This window comes from Copadichromis virginalis, linkage group LG14 (genome assembly GCF_057382275.1).
Source record: "Copadichromis virginalis isolate Kocher_CV1m ecotype Utaka linkage group LG14, C_Virginalis_male_GT1.1, whole genome shotgun sequence".
NCBI classification, from domain to species: domain Eukaryota; kingdom Metazoa; phylum Chordata; class Actinopteri; order Cichliformes; family Cichlidae; genus Copadichromis; species Copadichromis virginalis.
The window spans coordinates 8,855,048-8,861,315 of NC_140631.1; the positions used below are offsets into that span (position 1 = coordinate 8,855,048).

The following is a 6,268-nucleotide window of genomic DNA, read 5'->3' on the forward strand; positions in this document are numbered from 1 at the left end:
GCTTGCAGGAAGGAGTGCGTGTGTGTGTGTGTGTGTCTGTGTGTGTGTGTGTGTGTGTGTGTGTGTGTGTGTGTGTGTGTGTGTGTGTGTGTGTGGGTTTGCTGATCACATCGGACCATCCTCTGCAAGACAACAGCGTCTCTGTCTCTAGGTACAGGAGCACTCTAAAGGACCTGCATCATTTGATAACTGCCACCACAGGCAAGTTCCCGTCAGCTGTGTAAATAGAAACTAAAAGCAGCCAGCAGGTTAGGATTGTACGTGTTAGAGCAAGGATTGCGGTGAGGTTGACACACTTTCCGCTCTGGGCCTTTGAGTACAACAAATGTTCTTTTAAAATGTGCTCCACTTGTCTGCTTTTCGTAATTGGGTAAATGTGAATACCAAAGGAGAGATGGAAAAGAGACATTTATAAAAGTTTCCACATCAAAAAAAATTAAGACTGTAATAAGCTGACCTATATTAGCTCATGAAGAAATGTTACAAAATTATTTTAAGGGGCATAAATCATTCCTTGTTAAGGCTTAAGAGTGAGGCCAAAGACATGTAACATGTTGTGTAATTTCAATGACTTTATCAGTTCAGTGGGCTCAGCAGTGAGCCACAGATGTTCCAGCTGCAACATTCAACACAAACCAGTTACCGTCAGTTACACTTCCGGTTTCAAATTCTAAAGTAAAACACTTTACAACATGGGAGGTAATGCCCACATTTCATTTAAGAAGAAAAATAAAATAAAAAACAATAAAAACAATAATTATGGGCATTATTTATCTTTACCTGCAACGAAACAAGTCAGAAAGCTAATAGCAAAACTGCTATTTAAAATACTTAGTACATAAAATCCCCCCAGTCACTGGCTCTTTTATTTGGCAGGCCTCTAAGTTAGCTCCCAAATATTTAGAACATGTGACATTCAACATCATTTAATAAACCTCTTAGACCTGTTTTTGTTTTTAGACGCATAAAGTTTCTTACTTTCAGAGTAGATCTTCATTTTTTAGTGTAGCTTGACGGTGCCACAGCATCCTGTGTGCTCGTCACAAAACGACGAGGAAACTTACCGGTAAATGTTTCTGTTAGTTTATCGCTGGCACGTCTTCAGCGTGTCTGTGCTCAGGCTCTGTCTGTGACGGCTCCGTTCATATGTTCATCCATCGGCTCTCACTCTGCCTGCTGATGCTGTGCGCTGCCCGGTCCGGAAGTGACACGCGCGCTGTGTTGTTGTACGAGGACGACTTGGATGGCGGGTTGGGAGGGAGAGGGTGGGCATTCTTTGAGTTATGATTGGACTCGCGGAGGTGGCGCGTGCTAGGGGCCGGCCGACATGGAAGGAAGGCTCGACATGACCGCATGGGTTACTGACGGTCACAAAAGAGCAAGACGTCACGAGCACGACACCCGCACACAAACCAGTGCGCGAAGCCCGAATTCACCTTTATAGACAAATTTAAGATGGGATGCTTGTCGCCATGACAACGCGCGGTGTCGAGCTCCTCGGTGGTGGGAGATTCCTGCCTGGGTGTTTGTTTAATGTATATAATCATTAGCTCGTGCAAAATAGTGTTCGTATAAACGTAGTTATTTTTATGTGTAAAACCACACAGACAGCGGTTTAAAATCAACCTCTGGGTAACACTTCAGACCTTACTGTTTCTTCACACTCATCCCTTTACTGTAACCTTACTGTTTAACAGTACACACTGTTAAACAGTAAGGTTTTAACCTGGCATCATCAGAACAATTTGAAGTTTTTTAATGTTTCAGTTAAAGTGTGCTTTAAATCTCTGCATCTTCTTTTTTTATCACAACAATGAAAGTCTTATTGAGCCTATTAATGACAAACCTCCCTCTGTGTGAGCGCACTGTAACATCATGGCATCAACAACAACACTGGACTTAAAACCTGTTTTCATTCTATCCTGTACTGTCGTCAATAGATAAGTTAGAAAAAGATAGACTATTCCAGAAAATAATATATTTTTTAAAGCTTTTACTATTATTAAAGGGTCTAAACTTGCCTGTGATATGACACACAATGCTAATCTGACATTTCATTGTACTGTATACTACGATATTTCATATAATGAGTTGTGAAGTTCAAGTGTTTTTAACAACCTGTTTTTTATTTTTGTAGAATTCATCAACATCTGTGGAGGGATGTATTTGAATATCTCCAGTGACACTTTTGCTAACCTGGAAGCTAAGAGAGGGCTTAATCCTGACCAAGCGACAGATCTCAGTGCTTTGCATAGATGTTACATCCTCCATGCAACAATTCCACTAAGAGAGCAACGATCATTCTCTACGGTCAGACAAAAACCTGTCTCTTTCTGCTGCTGTGGTTGAAGCATAGCAAGATAACAGGGAACAGATAAAACAATAAATACTTTAACTTCAGGTATGAATCCAAAAACTGAAAATCAACTCTATTACCTATTTGCTTTTTGTCCAGGTGTATGGCAGTGCGATTGTTATGTCTGTACTGAATAATGCGATTTTAATCACATAAAGTAAAATTGACTGACTTTATGTGATTAGGACACTGAAAAAAGAGACTGAAACAACATTGTACATGTTTCTCATCATATCTACTTTGCAACAAGTTATTCTTTACTTACTTTGAACAATGTTCGTCCCAAAATCGAATCAGGTTTGATGACTAAAGAGTCGACGCTTAAACGCTTTAGAGTGGACATTTCTATATGGAGAACTGTAATCTTTCATTCTGAATCATTCTTAGACTTGAAAATAGGTCATCCAACTTAGATTGCTTTTGAAAGTATCATTGGAATGTGTACTCTGTTGATTTGATTAGAAACAGACTGAATATATTTGCTGCTTGCAAACATATTCAGAAGTATTCTGATTCTGAATATGTTTGCAAGCAGCAAATATATGATCATGTGTTTGCTTCAGTTCTCTCCGGGTACTCCACAGCTTCCTCCCAGGTCCAAAGACATGCAATTATTGAGGTTAGGTTCATTGGTCCTGGACCTGTCCAGGGTATACCCTGCCTGCTCCCTGTGGTAGCTGGGATAGACTCCAGAATCCCACCCCCACCCCACCCTGTGTGATGGGAGTGCATCACTACTAGTCAAATGTTTCTTCACACTCATCCCTTTACGGTGGTGTTTTCAGTCAGCCCTAAAAGGGTTCTCTGTCCTTTTTGACATTTCAATTCATTATTTTGAGCTAGTTCACATACTGCTACTCTTTTTCAATACATTTTTCTTCCCTGAAATTATTTAATCTGACTTTCGCCTTGGGCTCCAACAAACAGTTTTCTCCTCAGTATTACAAATAGTAGTGCATTTTGTTTTCTATGAGAGAACTTGACTCTTATTTGCTATCTGTCCTGTCAGTGGTGCTTTTTTAAATGTTTCATATATGTTAAGACAGAAAATGAAGAAAAATACTATTTACTATGAAAATAGCATTCATTTTTAATTACATTATCTTCTTTAAAGTATAATATTACTTTCCCTCCTTAAGACAACTCATAATATTTATGACAAATGTGAAAGAAAATATGAACAACAGACATCAAATTAATATAGCGCAAGTAAGTTATATTTATAATTCAGGCTAAAAATGAATGAAATTGATCTCTGTTAAAATGCCAGATATTTGTGATTTTACTTTTAAAAGTTTTCCCATCTTTAATGTGACCAATTGAATTGGATTTTTCAATTCAATTCTATTCATGTGGAACCGAATCACAACAGCAGCCACCTGAGGGTGCTATATATCAAAAGTTTAAGTGCAGGATAAAACCTCCAGGAGAACCAGGCTCAGGGAGATGCAGCCATCTGCCATTGTAGAATAAACCTGCATAAACTGCATAAGTTTATGAACTTATGCAGTTAAGTTCATAAACGTTCATATAAGTTCATATAAGTTGCATAATCACTTTACATCACCAGAAGAGCACCATACCCTTGGTGAAGTATGGTGGAGGCAATATCATGGAACTAGGTCTTTAGTCAAGGTGAAATGAATAATGAACAGTTCCAAATACCAGTCAACTTTGGACGAAAACCCAGAACATGTTTTTTTTTTTTTTTTTTTTTTTCTAGTCTTACCATTTTCAGAAGTGGTTTGGCTTCTTTTTCCTCAAAATCCTCCAAGTCCCAAAGCCTTCAAAAGAAAAAATAGAGGTTTTCTCTTGGCATTTACACTTCATCACAAACAGAGTTTCAGGTGTGAGGTGGATGATCTGTAGGTGTCACAGTAACTTACTGCTCTTTGAGTGTCTGTTTGCTCTTCTCCACCAAAAAATCCCCCAGATCTTCAGCAGTGATGTGTGATAGGATTTTGTTTTCCTTTTAAAGTCTAAGGAACTCCATCATCATTGCAATCTAAAAATAAAAGGAGACATTTAAACCACCACCACTCTCAGGTCCTCAGAAATGATCTCATATCAGTCACTCATGTCAGTTTTGGTTTAGATGGGTGTGGGTCTCACATAAGCCCTGTAGCTCGGAAGATGCCAGCAGATCTTCAAAGCTGTCTTGTAAATGAGTTACTGGAAGCTTTTCAACACAGTGCAATCTGGTGACATCTGGTGGCCAAAAATATGAAGAGCAGCTTAAATCTACAAAATAAAATGAACCTCTTCATTACGACTGCCCACTCTACAGTGGGGTTCACAAATTTGTCTGAAATTGGGCCACAATAGATGAAAAATACACACACACACACACACACACACACACACATGCAAGGAACAAAAATAAAGGAGATAAGGGGGATCATGAAAATCATTAAAAGTGAGGTTTTATTAACAAGACATCTAACTCAAGGGGCTAAGACAGATCAAGCTCTTCTAAAAAAATTGTGCAATTTAATTGCCTGGGGCTTATTTATTATCTTCAGAGATTTACACAACAGGGAGAGTTCATTTAAGAGCAGACCATGAATCTTATCTTGCGGTAATGAACCGTTTTTTAACACAAGCTTCAAAATGCTTCAGAGAGCTTCATTTTGCCCTCATTAAATTTAGTGTTTATTTGCTGGTTTGTTGACGGTAGGGCTGGGTATCGTCTCTGATTTCAATAATTGATTTGATTCCGATTCACAAGGTCCCGAAATTTTTCCTGAGAAAGTCAGAAATATAATAATTCTAAACTGTTTATTGTAAAGTGGGCGATAAACAAACAAGAGAGACTTGCGACAGAAAAGCCGATCAGCTGAACACTGATCAGTTTCATGATTGAAGTAGCAATTGGGGGAGAGAATAGGGGAAGAAGAAGAAGAGGCAGCTGCGCAGACACAGAATAACTCCAGCTTTGCGTTTTTTATTTTCATTCTAGCTGAAGTACAGGACTAATCGCGTTCCTTTTAACCTCAATATGGATACCTCAATACCATTTTCTTCTGTTTATCTGTGATAAGATTGCTTTCAGAGCCGGGGTCCGTTCTTCGTACCCCGCTAAGTAAGTTAGCTGGATTTGATTGTTGACGATTTCGCATGATCTTGGATCGTTCGGTTCTCCGAAGCTCATCCGGGACTTGCTGCCATAGCAACAGATCCGTAAGCGTAAACCTGCTCGGGAGCAGGTTTACTTCATGTAAACAGGATTAGATCGCGGCCACTCAGGTATGTCCGCTTCATTTATACGAAAGCAACAGCGATATTTTACCACTGTTTTACCATAAATGAATATAATCAATGTAACTAAAGTTAATGCAGTACTTGATCCTTTTATTGATTTCATACAGATACATACAGGTCATTTCCTAAAAAAATGGAAATGTACTATTAATCATTCTATTTCATGTATTTGATTATTTCAGATGTAATTCATATTTTAGAGTAGTAATTGTAAATTACTTCGTGTAATCTTGATGAGAGACCACGGCTATAAAAGCGAAGGTGGATTTGGGAAGCCTGTCGCAGCCATGTCCTGTCCGTATAAGCGAGCCACCCATTGCGGAAGGTGCAAGATTGATAAGGAGAGTTCTCAGAATTCAGCGTATATTGCGGGATAGACAGGATCCTTTAGCTCAGCGCGACAGTGTGCTCATAGAGAGATATCGATATTCCCGTGAGGGTATTATTTACTTAACCAACTTGTTGACGAGGGGGTGCAGGACCACCACCTGTCTTTTTTTGCTCTGCCCTTTTCTTGGTTGCTGTTATAAACAAACAAACAAACAGATTATTTCAGGGTCTCTTTGCAAGAGACTAAAAGCAATATAAGTGATAAATCTTACCATTCTGTAGAATATTCTTATATTTCACTTTTACTTGTTCCCATGTTCT

The 6,268-nt window shown here is 38.8% G+C and overlaps 1 protein-coding gene across 1 annotated transcript in view; it reads right to left on the reverse strand.

Annotated features, from left to right (window-relative positions):
- Window positions 1–1,451, reverse strand: part of acsl3a (acyl-CoA synthetase long chain family member 3a) — a 41,517-nt gene extending 40,066 nt beyond the window's left edge. Inside the window, exon 1 of the mRNA XM_085479208.1 lies at window positions 1,065–1,451. The gene's annotated coding sequence lies outside the window, so the exon portion shown is untranslated. The remainder of the gene's footprint in view (window positions 1–1,064) is intronic.
- Window positions 1,452–6,268: the final 4,817 nt, after the last annotated feature.